At 43.1% G+C, this 18,945-nt stretch overlaps 1 long non-coding RNA gene and 1 pseudogene across 1 annotated transcript in view; one reads left to right on the plus strand and one right to left on the minus strand.

The window, feature by feature from the left end:
* The first annotated feature begins 517 nt into the window (after positions 1-517).
* On the plus strand, positions 518-5,367 carry LOC147353340 (small nuclear ribonucleoprotein-associated protein N pseudogene; annotated as a pseudogene).
* Positions 5,368-10,972: 5,605 nt separating this feature from the next.
* The window catches only part of LOC147353341 (uncharacterized), a 28,581-nt gene continuing 20,608 nt past the window's right edge, over positions 10,973-18,945 (minus strand). Inside the window, exon 3 of the long non-coding RNA XR_015145550.1 lies at positions 10,973-11,135. This is a non-coding gene — a long non-coding RNA (uncharacterized LOC147353341). The remainder of the gene's footprint in view (positions 11,136-18,945) is intronic.

Consider the following 18,945-nt stretch of genomic DNA (forward strand, 5'->3'; position numbering starts at 1 on the left):
TTGTAGAGAAATTGGGACCCTTGTGCACTGTTGGTAGAAATATAAAATGGTGCAGCTGCCATGGAAACTATAACAGTTCCCCCCAAATTAAGAATGTAATTCTTATATGACTCAGCAATGCCACTTCTGTGTATATATCTAACAGAATTGAAAACAGAGTCTCAAAGGAATGTTTGCACAACCATTTTCATAGCAGCATAATTCATAATTGCCAAAAGATTGAAGCAATCCAAATGTTGGATGAATGGATAAACAAACTGTGGTATATACATACAATGGAGTCTTAAAAAGGAGGGAAATTCTAATGCTTGCTACAACATGGATGAACCTTAAGGACATTCGGCTAAGTGAAATAAGCAAGATGCAAAGAGGCAAATGCTGTATGATTCCACTTACATGAAGTACCTAGAGTAGTAAAAATTCATAGAGAAAGAAAATAGAAGGTTAGTTAGTTGCTAGTGACTCAAAGGGAGGGGAAATGAGTTATTTAATGGGTGTAGCATTTCAGTTTTGCAAGATGAAAAGAATTTTTGAGATTGGTTGTACAAAGATGTGAGTATACTTATAGGAGTATGTCAAGGCTGTATATTGTCACCCTGCTTATTTAACTTATATGCAGAGTACATCATGAGAAACACTGGGCTGGAAGAAGCACAGCTGGAATCAAGATCGCCAGGAGAAGTATCAATAACCTCAGATATGCCGATGAAACCACAGTTATGGCAGAAAGCAAAGAACTAAAAATCCTCTTGATGAAAGTGAAAGAGGAGAGTGAAAAAGTTGGCTTAAAGCTCAACATTCAGAAAACTAAGATCATGGAATGTGGTCCCATCACTTCGTGGCAAATAGATGGGGAAACAGTGTCAGACTTTATTTTTTTGGGCTCCAAAATCACTGCAGATGGTGACTGCAGCCATGAAATTAAAAGATGCTTACTCCTTGGAAGGAAAGTTATGACCAACCTAGATAGCATATTCAAAAGCAGAGACATTACTTTGTCAACAAAGGTCTGTCTAGTCAAGGCTATGGGTTTTCCAGTAGTCATGAATGGATGTGAGAGTTGGACTATGAAGAAAGCTAAGTGGCGAAAAATTGATGCTTTTGAACTGTGGTGTTGGAGAAGACTCTTGAGAGTCCCTTGGACTGCAAGGAGATCCAACCAATCTATCCTAAAGGAGATCAGTCCTGAGTGTTCATTGGAAGGACTGATGTTGAAGCTGAAACTCCAATACTTTGGCCACCTGATGTGAAGAGTTGACTCATTGGAAAAGACCCTGATGCTGGGAGGGATTGGGGTTAGGAGGAGAAGGGGATGACAGAGGATGAGATGGTTGGATGGCATCACCAACTCAATGGACATGAGTTTGGGTAAACTTCGGAAGTTGCTCATGGACAGGGAGGCCTGGCATGCTGAGATTAATGGGGTCGCAAAGCATCGGACATGACTGAGTGACTGAACTGAACTGAACTGAAATGATACTTAACACTACTGAATTGTATGACTTCACAGTGGTTAGAGGGTAAATTTTATCTTAATTATATTTTACAATAATTTAATATAACTGAAAAAGAGAAGTCATCCTCATTATATATATTGCAATTATATCAGATTAATTCATCCCAAAGGTATTTTAAAATCTATAATTTTGGTTATACATTTTGGGGCAGCTGCATGCATACAAAGCCACTTCAGTTGTGTCTGATTCTTTGCAATCCTATGGACTGTAGCCTTCCAGGCTTCTCTGTCCATGGGATTCTGCAGGTGAGAACACTTGAGTGAGTTGCCACACCTTCCTCCAGGGGATCTTCCCAACCCAGGGATCAAACCTGCATCTCCTGGGTCTCCTACAGCTTCTGCCCTTGCAGGCAGATTCTTTATCCCTGAGCCAATGGGGAAGCCCCTTTGGGGCAGCTGCTGCTGCTGCTAAGTCGCTTCAGTCGTGTCCGACTCTGTGTGACCCTATAGACAGCAGCCCACTAGGCTCCTCTGTCCCTGGGATTCTCCAGGCAAGAATACTGGAGTGGGTTGCCACTGGGGCAGCTAGTTTACTTTTATTCTTATTAAAAAAAAATTTTTTTTTTTTTACTGAAGTACAGTTGATTTACAATGTTGTGCTACTTTCTGCTGTGCAGCAAAGTGACTCAGTTATATGCATTTCTTTTTGATGTTCTTTTCCATTATGGTTTATCCCAGGAGATTGGTTATAGTTCCCTGTGCTATACAGTAGGACCTTGTTTATCCATTCTGAATTTAGTAGTTGGCATCTACTAACCCCAAACTCCCAGTCCCTTCCTCTCCCTTCCTACCTTTCCCTTGCTAATCACAAATCTTCTCTGTGAGCCTGTTTCTGTTTTGTAGAATATACATATAAGTAATATCATATGGCATTTGTCTTTCTCTTTCTGACTTGCTTCACTTAGTGTGATAATTTTAGTCACATTCATGTTGCCAGAAATGGTACTGCTTCATTCTTTCTTATGGCTGAGTAATATTCTATTGCTAAACACGCACCACACCTTTATCCATTCATCTGTTGACGGACATTTAGGTTGTTTCCACGTCTAGACTATTGTAAATAGTGCTGCTATGAGCATAAGAGTGCATGTATTTTTTTTTCAATGATAGTTTTGTTTGGCTATATGTCCAGGAGTGGGATTGCTGGATTATATGGTAGTTCTGTTTTTAGTTTTCTGAGGAACCTCCATATTGTTTTCCACAGTGGCTACACCAACTTATATTCCCACCAACAGTGTAGAATTGTTTTAGGGGCAGTTAGGTTAAATACAGACTATCTGGTTGTTGTAGAAATATTCACATGTAAAAGGGAATTTACTGTCTTATAATTTTCAAACCAATCCACTAAGATGTATTTATTGCATATTCATAGTGTTTCATAGCCTTTAGTCATTGGGAAAAAGGATAAAATAAACATCAAAAAGGTGACTACCTGACTACATTCGAGAATTTTTATATAGCGGAGTCATAACTCATAACACATTAAGGGAATTGACACAACTGCTTCTGTAAAGTCAAACTTTCTGGAATTGTTCTAGAATAAATCTTAGCTAAAAATTAAGAAACTCAGAGCTCTGACACCAGGGAGAAAGGAGAATGACATTTCCAACAAGTATACTAGGTCAGTTAGATCTGCAATGTGGTGGTGGCTTGAGAGTGAGATTTGAGGTAAAAAAATTCTGAATTTTAATCCTGGCTCCATTGGACAATTTGACCAAATTATTTTATCAATAAATAAAGGTAAAATATTTACCGTGACATGTAACTAGAGATGTGTGTGTGTGTGTGCTCAGTCATGCTGACTCTTGGTGACCCTATGGGTTGTAGGCCACCAGGCTCCTTTGTTCATGGGATTGTCCAAGCAAGAATACTGGAGTAGGTTGCCATGCCCTCTCCAGGGGATCTTCCAAATCCAGGGATCGAACCTGTGTCTCTGTTTCTCCAGCACTGGCAGGCAGGTTCTTTACCACTGCACCCCCTGGAAAGCCTGTTAGATCCACTGCTGCTGCTGCTGCTGCTGCTGCTGCTGCTGCTAAGTCACTTCAGTAGTGTCCGACTCCGTGCGACCCCATAGACGGCAGCCCATCAGGCTCCCCCGTCCCTGGGATTCGCCAGGCAAGAATACAGGAGTGGGTTGCCATTTCCTTCTCCAGTGCATGAAAGTGAAAAGTGAAAGTGAAGTCGCTCAGTCGTGTCCGACTCTTGGCGACTAGAATGTCTTAAATGCTCACCGAGCAATTGCTTGAGCAATATTATCTCTCTAGTGGAACAGAAAAGGCCAAACATAAAAATCTGACTCTCCTCAGCCATTTTTCAGCACTGATGTAAGCCTTTTAAGTCAGATCTGTCGAGTTTCATGTTCCTACCTCTGAAGCTGTTGGGGATGACCTAGAGAAAGGCAAGTTGAAAAGCAGCTATCGAAAGTGGGGTCGGGGGCTTGCTGCGCATGCGCAGACAGGGCCGACGTGATTAGTTGGTGCGCCTGTGGCAAAGAGCAGCGTGGAGGGGAGCGGTCCTTGGAGATGCCTGACCTGTTCAGTTCTATTCTGTTTTGAGGAGTTTCCAGCGGCACGACAGAGCAAGCCAGGGACTTCTACACCTGAGGAGGACTACAGAACAGTGCTGTACCTGAGGTAGGACCCCAAGTCAAATGGAGGGCAGCCTCACTGAACAACCAGCGGTGGGTGTCACCTGTACCGGAGGCAGTCACCGAGTAGGAGCAACTACCTGTGGTAGATTTCCAGGCAGAACTGAGACAGGTCTTCTTAGCTGAGACACCAACAGGTCATTAAAGCAGTATCAGAATACCCAGGTAGCTCATACCACCAGGAAACAGATAAAAACAAGGAAGCTTCTTCTACTATTGGAAGCTTCTGCCCCAACTTGCAGTGTTTGGTGGAGAACCTGCATCATACCTTAATCCGTAGGCTTCCTTGGGTCTTAAGGATCCCAAAACTGTCCTGTGGACATCGAAGTTGGTGAAACAGCAATCGTGACTATGGGAAAGAGGTGCAAGATGCACAGGTGAGATGTGTCCGGCAGGATGGTTGGATCTTCACTGGCCCTTTTAAGGGTTTTGGAAAGTAGGTGAACTTGATCCTCTGTGACTGTGATGAATTCAGGAAGATAGAGGCAAAGAATTCAAAGCATTCAGAATATGAAGAAAAGCAAGTTTGGGGTCTGGTGTGGCTGCCCGGGAGAACTTGGTTTCCATGACTATGGAGGGACCACCCTGTAAAGATACTGGCATTTCTCAGGTACCATTTACTGGTGATGCTGGGGGTTGGTAGAGCCGCTGGCAGAGGTGTTCCAGCTGGTGTTCCATTTCCCCAGACTCTTGCTGGATTAACAGGCCCTGTCCATGGGGCCGGGGGAGCCATCCCAACAAGTCATGACTCCACAAGGAAGAGGTATTGTGGCAGCTGCTGCCACTGCCAGCATTACTGGACCCCCAACTCAGTATCCACCAGGAAAGGGGGCTACACCCACCCCCCTGTTGGTCGAGCAATTCCACCTCCAGGAATTATGGCTCCTCCACCTGGTATGGGGCTTCCCAGGTGGCACTAGTGGTGAAGAATCTGCCTGCCAGAGCAGGGGACATAAGAGACATGGGTTTGACCCCTGGATCAGGAAGATACCCTGGAGAAGGAAATGGCAACCTACTCTAGTATTTTTGCCTGGAGAATCCAATGGACAGAGGAGCCTGGTGGGCAGCAGTCCTTGGGGGTTGCAAAGAATTGGACATGACTGAAGCAACTTAGCATGCCGCATGGTATGAGACCACCCATAGGCCCACCAATTAGGCTTTCCATACTCGAGGGATGCCAATAAGCTTGCCCCTGTTGGAATGAGGCCCTCCATCAGGAATCAGAGGTCCATCTCCACTAGGAAAGTGTCCACCAAGACCCTAGGATATTATTGATCCTTCTTAGTTTTTTTTTTTTTTTCCCTGCAGTGTATCTTGTGAAACGTGTGCAGTACTTGTAAGCTTTGGTTCCCTCTACTGCATTAATGTAAGAGTCATTCAAAAAAGTGGGTTCAAAGGAGGTAGATGAACTTCACCTAGAAATTTCAGAGATTTATTGGGGATTGAGACAGCTATGAAGAGGAAAATTGTGGACCTAAATAGAGAACCAAGATAAGTAGGTCAGAGGAGACAAATAATACTAGATACCAACTCATAAATTTATGGACCACAGACCATATACCAGGTGCTCTTCTAATCACTTTGCTTCTCAATGAATCCTTTCAACAACTTTATGCGATAGATACATGATTCCCCAATGTCTTCCCTGGTATCATCCCGAAAGGAGACCTGGGGACAGGGATTTGTATTCAATCCCATGAAAATTATCTCAGATACTCTGTCTTCTAGGGCTTCCCAGATGGCGCTAGAGGTAAAGAATCCGCCTGCCTTTGTAGAAGACATAAGAGACGCATGTTCAATCCCTGGGTCAGGAAGATCCCCTAGAGGAGGGCCTGGCAGCCCACTCTAGTGTTCTTGCCTGGAGAATCTCATGGACAGAGTAGCCCAGTGGGCTACGGGCCACAGGATTGCAAAGAGTTGGACACAACTGAAGTGACTTAGCAGGCAGGCAGGCACTCTGTCTTCTCTGAGGGAGTGGAGAAATGGAACAAGGAAGGAAGGAAAACCAAATGAATTTTTATGAATTAGTGGTGTCTGCCATGGGCAACCAGGGCTCCAAATGCCCCTGGAAATCCTGTATAATCTCAGAACTGTTCCACTGAAGGACAGAGAAGATGGAGATTTTATCGATCATCTTTTGGGGCATTAGTTCCCAGGCACTGTCACGTTACCATATTCCAAAAGCACCGTCAGGCAGAGAAGCAGTCCTTGGTAATATAAGGAGCTGCCGATGGTGTCAGAGCAAAGACAGCATCTGCTTCCTTGAGTTCACAAATGGGGAACGTGGGACACAAAGTTAACATCATTCAATTTGCTTTATTATAAACCCATCATTGGATTTATTATAGAAATGATGATCACTGACTGAAGCTAGGTTCTATGCTCTGCCTGTGTTAACATCAGTAACCCAGTACAGCTGAAGGTGATGAAACAGAAAAGAATAGAAAGACATCTTACTCATGAAATCCATAGCCAACACTGAGACACAGTTCATTCATTCAATGATTTGTTCTTTCATCCAAAAATTTGTTATGTGCCAGGGTAGAGAAGGCAATGGCAACCCACTCCAGTACTCTTGCCTGGAAAATCCCATGGACGGAGGAGCCTGGTAAGCTGCAGTCCATGGTGCCGCTAAGAGTTGGACACAACTGAGTGACTTCCCTTTCACTTTTCACTTTCATGCATTGGAGAAGGAAATGGCAACTCACTCCAGTGTTCTTGCCAGGGACGGGGGAGCCTGGTGGGCTGCCGTCTATGGGGTCGCACAGAGTCGGACACAACTGATGCGACTTAGCAGTAGCAGGGTTGAGTTCAGTACTGTTCTATGCACTGGGGATAGTGCGGGGAGAGGAATATAAGGAGAACAATTATGACCAGATTTCTTTTGTCATGTAGCTGGCATGTTATTAGAGAGACAAAATAATTATTTCAAATGACACTGAATACCTTGAATAAAAGGGACATCTATGTGGCTAGTTACAATGCTAATAGTCACTCAAAGCACCAGGAACTTTGCCATAATTGCTAAAGAAAAAGGAAATTTCTACTTTTAACCAGAATTAGACTCCTAAATATGATACTGAGGACTGTGTAGTTAGCAAGTGGATGGCAATGCAGCAAAGAAGAGGTGGATAAAGAAATTGTAAACACATTGCCAGCGGGCCTTGGTGCACACCTGCCCTGATTAGAATGATGAATTGTGATGTTTCAAAAGGAAGAAAGTGGTTGTGTATATTATTCTGTATCTTTGCATAAAAGATTAAAAGTAATCGTCACATATTCTGTATCATTCATACTTAGTGTATTGAATGTGTGCTCAGATGTGTGATAACTCTAGTTTAGGGATTAAGAACTTCTTTAGAGCATGCTTTTTTTTTTTTTTTGGCTACCCTGCTTGGCTTTCGGGATCTTAGTTCCCTGACCAGAGATTGAACCCAGGCCCTCAACAGTGAAAGCGTGGAGTCCTAACCACTTGACTGCTAGGCAATTCCTGGGGCATGCTTCTTCCTATGCCCCAGGAATGTTGTTTGAGTTACATATTGTAGGTCATACTTGGAAAATAGTCTGTTGTGGGATGTTTATAATCGAAGAGTGCTCATGCATTCCCTCATTAGTTTTATTTTTATTCTCCTATTTACTGAGTGCCTGTATGGGGCAGGTATAGTGTGGGGCACTGAAATGAGCAGGAGAGACATGGTAACTGGGACTCATGTCCTAGTGGGGGAACCTGACAACATGTAAGCAAGAAACTGATCAACAAAGTTGCTAACAAGCCCCAGCAGGGTCCTCCTGCCCAGCGTTGTTCAAGCCAATAGAATGATACTGAGTTTGGTCCAGAAGCAGAGAAAGGTTTTACTCTCTGATCAGAAAAATGGAGAGGTGTGAGCTCTTGCCCTCTGAACGCTGAAGAACTGATGCTTTTGAACTGTGGTGTTGGAGAAGACTTTTGAAAGTCCCTTGGATAGCAAGGAGATCAAATCAGTCAATCCTAAAGGAAATTAACCCTGAATATTCATTGGAAGGACTGATGCTGAAGCTGAAGCTCCAATACTTTGGCCACCTGATGCGAAGAAGTGACTCATTGGAAAAGACCCTGATGCTGGGAAAGATTGAGGGAAGGAGGGGGAGGGGGACCGCAGAGGAACAGACGGTTAGATGGCATCACTGACTTGACGGAAATGAGTTTGAGCAAGCTCCGGAGTTGGTGATGCACAGGGAAGCCTGGCCTGCTATAACACGTGGGGTCGCAAAGAGTTGGACAGAACTGAGCAACTGAACTGACTGAGCCAGGAGGAGGACGAGATCTTGCTGGTTTGGCGCAGGTATGCCGCTCATGCTCCTGGTAGGGTGCAGCGCCCCAAGCAGCGTCTCTGCACTCTGCCTGCCGCCACCATCTTGAATGGCAGTGCGGTGCGCAGCGCTTCTGCACAGGGCACGTGGAGCCCAGGTGTCGGGCGCAGCATTCCTGCACTTGGAACTTTGGTCCCAAAGTGTCGGGTATAAGACCTCTGCACGCGGCAGCCAGTGAGCAAGTGAAACTAGCGCAAAGGAAACAGACAAAAAAAAGGTTAGGCTTTATTACCCAGCTTCTATTTTTATTTCTCGGGAATTATTAATGGGCTTCATCAGTGGCAAGTCCCTCCTCTGTCTTTTGTACTCGTTGCAGAGGGGCATGGAAGGGCGCAGGTCCAGCCTCTGTAACTACTGCCTACTGGTTTTGGGGCGGTGGTGTAACCCCAGGTGGAGAAGTGAACTCCCCAGCTATCTTGAGCTACGTTTGTTACCCGACCTTGGCCCTAACTGTTTGAATCCCCGAGCGACGGCAATTTATCTAATCTTTTGGAGACAGAGGATGTTACCCGATTAGATGTGAGCCACCCCACTCTTGAGGTCCCTCTGAACTGAAGCACCCCTGGATTGGTCAGGGAGTTCTTTCCTGCTCAGGTTCCCACTGCCAAAAACAAAACAGTTTGGTGCTGGTGAGACAATCTGTTCTTGGATGGCCAGGGAATGGAGAAGGGGAGCTCATGTCTAAAGACACCCGCTCCCCTTTTGCAGGGTGAGAGGCAAGTGCATCATCAGGAACTGGGGCAAAGGACAAAGATTTCCAGGAACAGCTGGTGCATGGGCAGTCCCTCCCGCCCCCTCGCTCTCCCACAAACTGTGCTTCTGTGCTGTGCTCAGTTGCTAAGTTATGTCCGACTCTTTGCGACCACATGGACTGTAGCACGCCAGGCTCCTCTGTCTGTGGGATTTCCTAGGCAAGAATACTGGAGTGGGTTGCTGTTGTTATTTAGTTGGTAAGTCATGGATTGCCGTAGCAGAGTACAAATGACCCCTTGGAGTGGAGTTCTTAGTGTGGTAATGAAACAAAGGTAACTTTTGGACTCCTCCAGGTTTCATCTGTGCAAGTGGGTCCCTGAGGTCAAGTCAGAACGGATTTGGGGCCGTTGACCAGTGTGTAACTCTCAAAACATCTCTCTCTCTCAAAGTACAGCTGCAGAGCATCTCTGCCAAACACTTCGTATTATTGAAACAAACACAGAGCTGAATCTGGGCAAGTGTCCTTTAGCTCTCAGGAGCTGGTGTGGAAACATAGAGATCAACCAAGGCAAGAAAAGCAGCGAACTTTAGCCTACTTTTCCCTCTATCTTGGATCGAGCCAGTTTGGTCTGGTTTTACAGTGGGCCTTTGTGGCATCCTGTTGATAGAACACAATTAGCTTCTATGATCAGCCATATGGCCTGGGTGACAAGGACACTGGTCGATTTAAGATACATGGCCCACATACTAGCAAGAGCAGCATGTCTCAACTATCTCATTTATACTCCTCATGCCAAAAGCTACTATGACCTCAACCAACCAATTACATGGGGCTTCTCTCCCATAATGAGTTCCCTGATGGCTTGACAGGCTGTGGTTTAGGTAAAGAAGTTTGGCTTATGTTCAATAACTAGCCACCCATGGGCTCCTAGACCTCTAATGAAGCCCTGTTTCCACACTGTCTAATTCTTCCTTATGTAGACTGGGGGATAATTGGATGGATCTGGCCCTTGAGGTGTAAGGGGTGGTTGCCAAATTACTGGTTCTCAGGCCACCGTTTGGCAGTTGAGCCTGCCTTGGTTCCCTCAGCACCACCCCTGCTGCCGCCGCCCTTTTTGGTGACCCCTACCATGAGTCACTGCCACCTTTTTGGAAGCTGTACTAGTTCTAAGGGTTTCAGTATGCTTAAGCCATGTTTCAACTGTTCATTCTCTGCAGTAACCACAACTCTTTCCTTCCAAATAGACCCATGGGCATGGAGGATGGCCAATACGCCCCGGGAGTCTGTGTAAATGTTTCAGATCCTCCCAGTCCTGAGCTCTAAGGATCACCCTTAAGAGTTGTCAGCTCTGCCTATTGGGCGGAAGTCCCTGGAGGGTAGGCTTCTGGCTTCTGTGACTTGGGTCTGGAAAGTTGTTACATATCCTGCAGACTTCTCCCCTCTTTCATAAAACTGCTCTGATCTGTGAACCATTCCTCTTCCGTGTTTGGAAGAGGCTCACTTCCTAGGTCGGGGCAAGCAGAATAGATGGTGTCTATGGTTTCTGTACAGTTGTGCTCCAGGAGCCCTGTGGGTATCGTGGTGTGTGACAGGTTTTTATGGTAGCCACCGGATTGTCTGAAAACATAGTCTGAACTTGAATCAACCTTCTGGGGGATAGCTACTCTGTTCCCTTAGAACCTACTAAAATCCGAATCTTTTTTTAGATGAAACTTCAAAAAAATTTTATTATTTTTAAAAATGTATTTATTTATTGTGCTGTGTCTTCATTGCTGCACGGGCTTTTCGTTAGTTGCAGCGCACAGGCTTCTCACTCTGGTGGCTTCTCTTGTTGCACGGTGTGGGGTCTAGGGAGCTCGGGCTTCTGAAGTTGCAGCTCAGTAGTTGTGGCGCACCGCCTGTGGTTACCCCTGGTGTGTGGAATCTTCCTAGACCAGGGATTGAACATGTATCACCTGCATGGCAGTGGATTGTACCACTCCGGAAATAAACTATTTCATTCAAGTATAGCCAGTTAACAATGTTGTGATAGTTTCAGGTGGACAGCAGAGGAACTCAGCCATACATATACATGTATCCGTTCTCCTGCAAACTCCTCTCCCAACCGAGCTGTTACATAACATTGAACAAAATTCCCTGTGCTATACAGTAGGGCTTTGCTTAAAACCTGAAGCATAATGGAGTTCATATAGTGATTGACTGACCAGATGTTAACTTTTCCGCCTCCTTGAGCAGGTTGTAATAGCAGCTACTTCCTGAAGCCAAGGAGGCCATCCCTTGGTGGCTGGATCTAATTGTTTAGAGAAATAAACAACCACCTGAGTAAAGTGCCCCAGTGTTTGAACTAATACCCCAAGGATGATTGTTTTTCTCTCCTAAAAGTAAAGGTCAAAGAGTGTAGCTAAATCTGGGAGGGCCAGGGCAGGGGCCTGAAGCAATTAGTTTTTCAATTCTTGAAAGGCCCCTTTGCATTGTGAATTCCATTCAAAACGACCATCATCCTTTCTTTTGAACTTTGCATATGGAGGCATAACTAATAGACCGTAGTCAGGGATCCAGAATGGCAAAACCTGGCCAGGGGGAGGGGGAACCCTTAAGCTGTCTTCTAGTTTTAGGAGAGGGTGAGGCTGCAAATGTCTTCTCTCTTTTCCTGGGTGGGCTTCTCTGACCTATGAGAATGAATCCTGGGTGGGTCACCCTAGTTTGTGCCATTTGAGCCTTTTTCTTGGACACCATATATCCTTTAAGGAGGCCAGGTGGTTCAGAAGCCTCCTTAGGCAGGCTGATGATCAGGATGTTGTCTGCACAGTGGAGGAGGGTTCCCTCTTCCAGATGGAGATCTTTTAGGTCTTTGGCTAAAGTTTCTCCAAAGGTGGTCGGGGGACTTTCTGAACTTCTGAGGGCAGGACTGTCCAGCAGTATTGTTGTTTTTGTTACATGTTTGGGTCCAGCCACTGAAAAGCAAAACTTCCTTATGAGTCCGGGACTCATGGAGTACAGAAGAAGTCATCTTTAAAGTCTAATACAGAGTACCAGGCCCTGGTGGACAGTAGGGTGGTCAGCTGGATGCAGAGGTTAGGGATGACTGGAGGTGTATAAGGAACCTTGGTCACTTATCCATGTTTTTTTTTTTTTTTTTTCCAATAGTAAATAGTGCAGAACTAAACGATCCCTGACTGGTTAAATCCTTAAATGTGGAACCTGAGATACAAACCACATATACTGATGGCTAACGGTAAATTATAAGGGATTTTCAACTGTGTGAGGAGGGTTGGTGCCCTAAGCCCCTGTTGTTTAAGAGTCAAGTGTGAACTCTTTGAGTGACTGCTGAGCCACTAGAAATCACAAAGAGAGCCTCCTGGGACTAACGATTGTTGGTACATTCTGAAATATTAGTATTTAAAATTAATTAATTATTCTTTGGCTATTAGTTAGTTCTTATCTCAAGGAAAGTTATGACCAACCTAGATAGCATATTCAAAAGCAGAGACATTACTTTGCCAACAAAGGTTAATCTAGTCAAGGCTATGGTTTTTCCTGTGGTCATGTATGGATGTGAGAGTTGGACTGTGAAAAAGGCTGAGTGCCGAAGAATTGATGCTTTTGAACTGTGGTGTTGGAGAAGACTCTTGAGAGTCCCTTGGACTGCAAGGAGATCCAACCAGTCCATTCTGAAGGAGATCAGCCCTGGGATTTCTTTGGAAGGAATGATGCTAAAGCTGAAACTCCAGTACTTTGGGCACCTCATGCGAAGAGTTGACTCATTGGAAAAGACTCTGATGCTGGGAGGGATTGGGGGCAAGAGGAGAAGGGGATGACAGAGGATGAGATGGCTGGATGGTATCACTGACTCGATGGACGTGAGTCTGAGTGATCTCCGGGAGTTGGTGATGGACAGGGAGGCCTGGCGTGCTGCGATTCTTGGGGTCGCAAAGAGTCAGACACGACTGAGCGACTGATCTGATCTGATCTCACGTATAATATCATTGAAGATGTTTGCCTTTTGTTGTTGTTGGAGTCTAGTTGATTTACCGTGTTGTATTAGTTTCAGCTGTACAGCAAAGTGAATCAGTTATACATTTACATATATCCACCCTTTTGTATATTCTTTTCCCATGTAGGCCATTGCAGAGGAAGATGTTTTCATTGATTCATTCATGCAAAGTACCTATAGAGCATCTCCTGTGTGGTAGGTATTTATGCTGGATGATGAGGAGATGAAGCCAAATACTACATGGTCACCATTCTCACCACTTAGGGTGAGAATTTAATATAAAAAAGCAAGTGTTGCACAACATCAGTCACGCAGTTACAGAATCTCTAGAATGTGCAGTGCTGTCATGTACGGTGATGCAGTGAGGGTCTAGTTTGGAAGGGAACATATGCAAAATAGCTGTCAGGCAAATCACGGCATGCTGACATTTATCGCCAACAACTGTTGAATAATGTCAAATGATAGGGCTGTTTGTACATATAAATGACAGAAACATACATGGCAGATTCTTGAGAGTGCACTAATTCTCAGACAGCCTCAGTACTTCACTAAGTAATGATAACATAGAGGGTTTTTAAAAGAACTATTTTAATAAAAAGTTTCCTTGCATAAGATATTGAGAAAATTCTGATTAAAAAATGAGTGTATTTTTGACCTTACAAATATACTCCTGGGAATATTTTCTCAAGATGTATGTGTAAAGATTTAGACACAAAAGTTTTATTGTTTTAAAATGATTTTCTCCTTTACATTGTATCAGCATGTTACACATACTCCTTTTTCTGCCTCTTCTCTCTCTCTTTTTTCTTTTGGCCTCAACACATAGCTTGCAGGATCTTAGTTCCTCGACCAGCGTTGGAACCCAGGCTCTGACAGTGAAAGTGCCCAAACCTAACCACGGAACCATCAGGGAATTCCCTCTGCTCATGTTTTACTGAATCTGGAAGGTTTGTCACCTAAATTTCCACTGGGCCAATGCCATACTCTCATTCAGTTCCCTGTTTGAAAGTTGTCTTATCTTAGAGACCATCTATTACTTCTTGCCACTGTCTTCTTATCCTGCTTTATTATGATATTATAGTTTATTGTAGGACTTAATCACCAACTTCCATATTTATTTGTGTTCATTGTTTTCCTTGTCTGTCTTTATCCCTAAGTCTCAGAAATGTAAGCTCTACAAGAACAGAGGCTTTGTATTCCCAATCCGGGACAAGGTAGATATTGAGCAATGAACAAATATTGCATAAATAACCATTTAACAAATAAATAACATAAACAAAACAAGCTGCATGTCCATCAGTAGATTATTCACCAGTGCATTAAGTAGCCATATCATGAAATTCTAAGCAGCCTTTAAAATGACAGTTTTAGAAATGTTTAAGTGTTAGTCGCTCAGTTGTGTCTAATTCTTTGTGACCCCATGGACAGTAGCCCACCAGGCTCTTCGGTCCATGGAGTTCTTCAGGCAAGAATACTGGGAGTGGGTAGGCTTCTCACTGTGGTAGTTTCTCTTGTTGCTGAGCAAGGGCTCTAGGGCACTCAGATTCAGTAGTTGTGGCGCTACTCGGAGGCATATGGGATCTTGCCAGACTAGGGATCGAACCTGTGTATCCTGCATTCGCAGGTGGGATTTTACCACTGAGCTCCCAGGGAAGCTCAATAAAGGCATTTTTAATCCTCAGATTAAGCAATTATGTTGAGCATTACAGATTTTAAGGGTTTTGCTAGTTTCTCTCTCCAGAGTGACCCATATGGACAAAATTTTAAACTTGTCATTGGATTGCTATCCATTGCCTCTAATTTATTTATATAGGCAGCTAGTGACTTAATGCTTAATTCAAGAATTTGTGTGTGTGAAAAGTTGAGTGAAAGTGTTTGTCACTCAGACGTGTCTGGCTCTTTGTGATCTCATGAAACGTAACCTACCAAGCTCCTCTGTCCATGGAATTCTCCAGGCAAGAATACTGGGGTGGGTTGCCATTCCCTTCTCCAGTGGATCTTCCCAACCCAGGGATCGAACCCAGGTCTCCCACATGGCAGGCAGATCCTTTGCCATTTGAGCCACCAAATTGTCCCAATTATGTTGAAAGTGAAAGTGAAAGTTAGTCACACAGTTGGGTATAACTCTTTTCGATCCTATGGACTGTAGCCTACCAGGTCCTCTGTCCATCGAATTCTCCAGACAAGAATACTTGACTGGGTTGCCATTTCCTTTTCCAGGGGATCTTCCCAACCCAGGGATTGATTGAACCCAGGTCTCCTGCACTGCAGGCACATTCTGAGAGTTTTGCTAGTTTGTCTCTCCAGAGTGACCCATATTGACAAAATTTCAAACTTGTCATTGGATTGTTACCTGTTGCCTTTAATATGTTTAGCCAGGGACTTAATGCTTAACTCAAGAATTTGGTAGAGTTTCTAAGTGGAAAAGTATATAGTAATATTCCTGTGATATACGATATTAAGAGTTGGATAAGACTAAGCACACACACACTTATGATATTTTTGCATCCTAAATATACACTTTTAAAATTTACACCTAGTATATGTTTTTAAATAAATGATAGTTTAATATAAATAGCAAACTGTGTCTTCTGATTTTAATGTGGCTTTTGAGTTTTGGTTGCTTACTTTACTGTTTACTCTGCCAAATTTGGCATTAGTACTGTGACAGAAAGAATCTATTTATTCCTTCAGTCTTTTGATAAGACTGAGATCTTTAGATAGTATTTACAAGAAAGTCATGGTTCTACTGCTTCGAGGTCTAAAAGGATAATTTTATGAAAATAATACCCCATATAAATGACAATCCTTAGGTAATCTCTTAGTATTTCCCCAAATATGAATCAGCCCATGAATTTCTGAGAAAGATTAAAAATACATTTTAAACTTCTTTAAACTTTTTAAATTTTAAATTAAATGCTTAACTCTTTTTAAATGTGTGACACCATCCATCACAATTTTATATTTAGACACATAATAATGTATAATCTCAGCTTGCTGTCCACTTGTAAAAATGGGAATAGACTTGGAGAAATAAGCAATTTCCCAACAGAAAATTGGAAATTCTGCCAACCAATTCCAGGTGACCTGCCATCAATCAGTGTTAAATTCTCTGGGGCTATTGTTGAAGGGTATTGCTATTAGTGAAGGGCTTCACTGGTGACTAATGGTATATAACAAATACATTGAAGAACTATAGAAACCCCCCGAATTTGTAATTGTCTGGCAACTTTCCGCAGAGACCTTTCCTAGCAATTGAGAAAGTGAGATTTTTATAACCTCCTTTTAGTTCTCTTATTAAAATACCTGTTTTTAGAGAAATAGGTGAAACGATTATGCCATGCAATTAAATTAAATTAGCTGACAAAATATTTCTTTATGACTAAACTGTTTAATGTAGGCATTTGGAAATATGTGGTATCATTTAGAATATGTGCAAATGTGACAATTATTCTGATTCTGAAGTTAAATAAGTCTCAGTTTGCAATAAAATCTCCTTGTTTGGTATTATTAAGCAATTATGATTAATGTCTGAAATGTAATGTTCCATGGTTATAATTTTCCTTGTTTGCTTGAGTGAGTACATTAGGAATTCATTAAAAATGCAAGCCGTTCAGATACCTGCAAACTACAAATGTAGTGAGGACTTTCTAGAGGTTAGGAAACATTTCAGAATAAGAAACCATGACTGGGGTGAACCAACAGCTGGCAAATAATTATGATGGATTTCTAGTCCTGCAATGCAGGGATAGACAAATGGGTTTGTTCATTGATGTCAAAAATCAAATCCATTCTGATGTAAAAATCTAATTACAAGACATACCTGCCATTCTTCTGACTCTTAAAAGCTGAAGCAGGTAAGGCTTCAAACTTACCAAAGTGGCTTATGCTGTTGTGTAAGCCATGGATAAATGAAGGCAGCTAAGAATCTGATGTTGTTAAAAAGCAGTTTGTCTTAAAGTAGTGAAAATAGTAAAATCAATTGATCAATCAATCCAGCATTCCTGGAGCACTTGCCTCACCAGATGGTCGTGAAAAGTAGATTAAATGAGGTATCTAAAATACCCAGTCTTGTGTTTGTTCTGTTTGGAAAGTGTCATTTAAAGTGCTGCTCCAGAGTTAGTTGTGTGCTGATCAATCAGTTAGCCTTTGTCTACTTAGGATTAAGTCATGCGGTAAAGAGCTTCTCCATTCTGGGAAGATTGTTGTCAGTCAAAGAAGGCTGAGCTCTGGTGTCACTTCTTAGTTTTATGAGGACACAAATCCCAACATGAGGGCCCTACCCTCATGGCATTATCTAAATCTAATTGTCTCTCAAAGACCCTACCTTTTAATATCATTTTATTGGGAGTTAGGTCTTCAACCTATGAACGTTCATTCAGTCCATAACAGGGGAATGAGGGCATCTCTTTAAAGCCTATAAATCATAACAGGTATACAAAGGAGAACTTCCAGAAAAGTAGGTCTAAGATGCCCTTTTTTGTTGTTGTTGTTCAGTCATTAAATCCTGTCTGACTCTTTGCAACCCCATGGACTGTAGCCCGCCAGGCTCCTCTATCCACGGGATTTCTCAAGCAAGAATACTGGAGTGGGTTGCCATTTCATTCTCCAGGGGATCTTCCTGACCCACCTGTATTGGCAGGTGGATTATTTATCACTGAGACACCTGGGAAGCCCGAAGTGTTCATTTACTGTCTGTTAAAGAATGCTCAAACTACCACACAATTCACTCATCTCACATGCTGGTAAAGTAATGCTCAAAATTCTCCAAGCCAGGCTTCAGCAGTACATGAACCATGAACTTCCAGATGTTCAAGCTAGTTTTACAAAAGGCATAGGAACCAGAGGTCAAATTGCCAACATCTGCTGGATCATCAAAAAAGCAAGAGAGTTCCAGAAAAACATCTATTTCTGCTTTATTGACTATGCCAAAGCCTTTGACTGTGTGGATCACAATAAACTGTGGAAAATTCTTCAAGAGATGGCAATGCCAGACCACCTGACTTGCCTCTTAAGAAACCTATATGTAGGTCAGGAAGCAACAGTTAGAACTGGACATGGAACAACAGACTGGTTCCAAATAGGAAAAGGAGTACGTCAAGGCTGTATATTGTCACCATGCTTATTTAACTTCTGTGCAGAGTACATCATGAGAAACGCTGGGCTGGAAGAAGCACAAGCTGGAATCAAGATTGCCAGGAGAAATATCAATAACCTCAGATATGCAGATGGCACCACCCTTATGGCAGAAAGTGAAGAGGAACTAAAAAGCCTCTTGATGAAAGTGAAAGAGGAGAGTGAAAAAATTGGCTTAAAGCTCAACATTCAGAAAACTAAGATCATGGCATCTGGTCCCATCACTTCATGGGAAATACATGGGGAAACAGTGGAAACAGTGTCAGACTTTATTTTTTTGGGCTCCAAAATCACTGTAGATGGTGACTGCAGCCATGAAATTAAAACACGCTTGCCCCTTGGAAGAAAAGTTATGACCAACCTAGATAGCGTATTCAAAAGCAGAGACATTACTTTGCCAAGAAAGGTCCGTCTAGTAAAGGCTATGGTTTTTCCAGTGGTCATGTATGATGTGAGAGTTGGACTGTAAAGAAAGCTGAGCAGTGAAGAATTGATGCTTTTGAACTGTGGTATTGGAGAAGACTCTTGAGAGTCCCTTGGACTGCAAGGAGATCCAACCAGTCCATCCTAAAGGAGATCAGTCCTGATTGTTCATTGAAAGGGCTGAT

This window comes from Bos grunniens, chromosome 18 (genome assembly GCF_055505025.1).
Source record: "Bos grunniens cultivar Pamir isolate PY7600 chromosome 18, Bosgru_T2T1.0, whole genome shotgun sequence".
In the NCBI taxonomy this organism is placed as follows: domain Eukaryota; kingdom Metazoa; phylum Chordata; class Mammalia; order Artiodactyla; family Bovidae; genus Bos; species Bos grunniens.